The sequence below is a fragment of the Cupressus sempervirens genome, chromosome 3, assembly GCF_028749045.1.
Source record: "Cupressus sempervirens isolate cs-2001-9-10 chromosome 3, ASM2874904v1, whole genome shotgun sequence".
In the NCBI taxonomy this organism is placed as follows: domain Eukaryota; kingdom Viridiplantae; phylum Streptophyta; class Pinopsida; order Cupressales; family Cupressaceae; genus Cupressus; species Cupressus sempervirens.
Window position 1 is genome coordinate 433,156,413 of NC_143120.1, and position 4,795 is coordinate 433,161,207.

Sequence of the window (4,795 nt, forward strand, 5' to 3'; positions counted from 1 at the left end):
CAAATGAATGTTGGAAGAAGCAGAATGATCAGTTAGGACAAGCAAATGTGGCTGATGTAAACATGGGAAGTGGACCCAATGCTGCTGCCTTCATCATGTGTAATGTTGGTGAAGAAGGAAACCCTGAGGTTTGGTACCTCGACAGTGGATGTAGCAACCACATGAGTGGCAATGAAACCTTATTTTCATTCATTGACAAGAGTTTCAAATCAGAAATTAAGATGGGTAACAATGGAACCCTACCAGTTGTGGGCAAAGGATCTATTATGGTCTACACCAAGAAAGGTGAGAAAAGGGAAATACAAAATATGTATTTTTCCCCTGGTATGAAGCACAATTTGATGAGCATTGGTCAGCTCATTAGAAATGGATACAAAGTGCTGATGGAGAATGACACGTGTGTCATTCATGAAAAGGATGGGAGCAAGAACCTACTTGCAGCAGTTCAAATGACAAAGAATAGAATGTTTCCCTTGAGCATAGAGACATGTTTCTCATCTCAAGTTTGTGCTGCACCTCACACACAATTAGCTCTAAGGAGTGTGATTGAAGACTCCTCACGACTATGACACCTTAGGTATGGTCATCCTGGCTATGCTGGTTTAAATTTATTGTCAAATAAAAGAATGGTAGAAGGTTTGCCACGTATAGGAAATTTATGTGTCAAGTGTGAGACTTGTATTTTGGGTAAGAAACATAGGCTTCCCTTTAATTCTGAGAATTCTAGGAGTGCTAGATATCCATTAGAGTTAGTGCATACCGACCTAGTCGATCCTATGCAAGTTACTTCCATTGGGGGGAGTACTTATTTCATGACATTAATTGATGATTTTAGTCATAGGACATGGGTGTATTTCTTAAAGAATAAATCTGAAGCATTTGATAAATTTGTAGAATTTAAAGCCCAGGCTAAAAGAGAATGTGTACACTATATCAAGGTCTTAAGGTTAGATAAAGGAGGGGAGTATACCTCCAATTCTTTTATAAATTTTTGCAGGAAGCATGGCATTAAGAAAGAGCTCACAGCCAACTATACACCACAGCAGAATGGAGTGGCTGAAAGAAAGAATAGGACCATTGTTGAAATGGCAAGGAGCATGATGAAAGAGAAAGGTCTTCCAACTAAATTTTGGGGAGAGGTTCTGGCAACAATAGTTTACGTAATTAATAGGTGTCCTACAAAGGCAGTTTGTGATTGAATTCCAATGGAAGCATGGTCACGAAGAAGATGGACAGTTGAACACTTAAGGGTGTTTGGATGTGTTGCATATGCACATGTACCTAAAGAGAAAAGACAAAAATTTGATGACAAAGGTGTGAAATGAATTTTCACAGGGTATAGCCCAGAATCAAAGGCATACAGATTGTATGACCCATTGAACAACAAGATGATGCTTTCAAGAGATGTGGAATTTCTTGAAAGTCATTCTTGGTATGGTTCAACCGATGAGTCACTAAGCACTTCTAGTAAAGTGTCAATTATGAGTGAAGAAGATGCTGATGAACATCAAGAAGAAGGAGCAAATAGAAGAAAAGGCAAGTAGATTCAGACATTGCCGAGCTCCTCTAGGCATGACCGAGTGTCAGTGCCGAGTAACAGTGAAGACTGAGCTGATCGACAAAGCAACAACAGTGAAGATTCTGATCCCACACTCTCCTCCCTATTACCAAGAAAGACCAAGAGTCTTAGGGAGTTATACCAAGATGAAGGTATGAAGATTATGATGAGAGTGTTAATTTTTCATTATTTTCTCATAGTGATCCAATATATTTTGAAGAAGCTATTAAGGAGAAAAAATGGTGCAAGGCCATGGATGGGCAAATAGATTCTATATAAAGGAATGAGACATGGGAGCTAACTGAATTGCCTCCCAAGAAACAAGTGATTGGAGTGAAATGGGTCTATAAGACCAAATGCAATGTTGAAGGCAAGATTGATAGGCATAAGGAAAGGTTGGTAGTCAAGGCCTACAAACAGTAGTATGGAAGAGATTATGATGAGACCTATGCCCCAGTTGCAAGAATGAAAATCGTGCATGTTGTCATAGCAATTGCAGCTCAGCACAAGTGGAAGGTATTTCAAATGGATGTGAAGTCCACCTTCCTTAATGGTGTATTGAAAGAAGAAGTATATGTGGAGCAACCACCTGGTTATGAAGTTGCAGGTGAAGAACATAAAGTATATGGTACAGTAGGATTGACTCATATTTGATGAGCAATGGCTTTAGCAAAAGTAATGGTGAGCCCACTCTTTACATCAAGGTAGCAGATAGTAATGTATTGATTGTTGTCTTGTATGTAGATGACTTAATTTTTACTTGAAATGATAAGGCTCTAATTGGTGAGTTTAAAGAGGCCATGAAAAGTGAATTTGAAATGATAGACCTAGGTCTCTTGAAATACTTTCTAGGCATAGAAGTAAAACAAATGCATGATGGCATTTTTATTTCTCAAGAAAAATATGCAACGTAGATCTTGGAGAGATTTAAAATGCAGAACAGTAAGGTAGGCCCCACACCAACAGCAGTAGGTCTGAAATTGAGCAAGGAAGACTCTACCAAAAGAGTGGATCTAACATTATACAAGAGTATGGTTGGAAGTTTAATGTATTTGACTGCAACTCGGTCAGACCTAATGCATGCAGTAAGTCTGATTTCTAGGTTTATGGAAACACCAAAGGATTCCCATTGGCAAGCAGGAAAAATGATCCTAAGGTATGTGAAAGGTACCAAGGGATTTGGGATTTTGTATACTGCATCAAATGAATTCAAGTTGGTAGGTTATACTAATGGTGATTTGGCAGGAAGTTTAGATGATAGGAAGAGCACTTTTGGATACATGTTTCATATCGGATCGGGTGCAATTTCATGGGCATCCAAGAAGCAACCTATTGTTGCTCAATCTATAGTAGAGGTTAAATACATTGCAGCAAATGCAACATCATGTCAAGCAACTTGGCTAAGGAGGATCTTGATAGATTTGAATGAAAGGCAAGAGGATGGAACCAAATTTTTTGTGACAACATCTCATCAATTGCATTGTCCAAGAATCCAGTCTTCCATGGGAGATGCAAGCATATTGAGATCAAATATCACTTCATTAGATATTTGGTGGAGAATGGGGATATCAAGATGGATTTTTCCAAGTCAGAGCAGCAGCTAGCAGATATTTTCACCAAGCCATTAGGCATTGGAACTTTTATACACATAAGAGAGAGTCTTGGTGTAGTTGATTTGGATCAGCAGTGATCCTTGTTTGTTTGGCTCGGGACAAAGGGGGAGTGTTGGAATATTTAATGTAGTTGGTCGTTTCCACTTGGAGCCAAATGCCCACCTACCACCTAACCTCCAGCAGAATAGATAGAAACATAAATGTGGTGGGTGAGTTTTCAAATTTAGGAATGGGGGGAAAACATTTTGCAAGTATAACAAAAGGAATGATCAGATTCATTCATTCAAAAAAAAAAAGGATTTTTGCAGATCAAGTAGATCAGAGAGAAGTTGCAGAGCTGAGCAAAGAATGAAGAGGAAGGAAGTTTGTGCCTGCAGTTGCATGTGTCTCCTCTATTCATTCTATGAGTTTTTTGTTGTTTGTTTTTTGTCTTGTTGAAGCAGTGATTGGTCTAGGCACCATTGTATGCAGCCATTAGAGTTGCAGGTTTAAAGTTTATTGAAATTTGAAGTATTATTAGTTTAGGGTTTTTTTTTAGGGTTTTCTGGTTGAAGCCAAATGCTCTCAGATTTTGTAATATTTTAATGAAAGATTGAAAAGAAAGCAAGCAAGCATACTTGAATCTATTGATCTTCCCTTGTATTTTGTATTTGAGAAATTTGTTTGAAAGATTAAAGCTTTGGCTCTTTGGTTTTAATGGTGAATGCATTCACATTGGAATTTTTTAAGTTATAAACTTTAGTTGGAGCCGAGCTCACTTAGCATCTATTGTTGCCAAGCATTTCCTTTGGAGCCGAACATACTTGGCATCTATTGCTGTCGACCTTTCAAGTGTCAAGCTCCTCTTTGCACCGAGTTCACTCGGCACCTGTTGCCTATCACTTGACACCATCAAGTGCCGAGAAAACTACCACTTGACACCATCAAGTGCTGAGTAAAACTAGCACTCGACACCTTCATGTGTCGAGCAACTCTTAAGTGCTGAGCAAATTTTCTTTTGGTTTAAGGTTAAGTTGTGAGTTAAATTTAATTTGTATTTCTCACCTCAACAACAAATCAAAAAGTTTAGAAAGGGCCATAAAATAAGGAACGGTTTTCTTAAAAGAAAAAGTGGTGACCATGACATAAGAAAAGAGGAATCAGCAAGAACATGTGTCGCTCTACTCAATAGTGATAATAGAGCATCGTGACAGTAATAGAGAATGAACACCCTGCCTTTTTTTCTACTGTAACTGCAAGTCTTCCAAAAGCCTAAAGCTTTAGATTACACTAAAGATTTGAAAAAGCAAATTGTTTAAAGGTCGTTAACTTATTACTTGGTAATGTGATAGAGTGCAGAATGGAAAAGAGAATTGAGAACTTAGATATGGAAAGGATATGTTTAATGGAAACATTGGGATAAATAAGATAAAATAGCATTAACACAAATAGATTGTCAATAAACTAGAGACCATGGATAGCACAAAGATGGAAAAAGGAGGAAAAGATGAATTCAAAATTAGAGGCATTTAATGAGGGATAAATTAATGCAACTCCAAAATGCAGAAAATGGAAGATATCAAATGGAAAGAAATTTCAAAAAGAACTATGAAAACATAAATCTACTCCTCTAGAAGAATAGAGC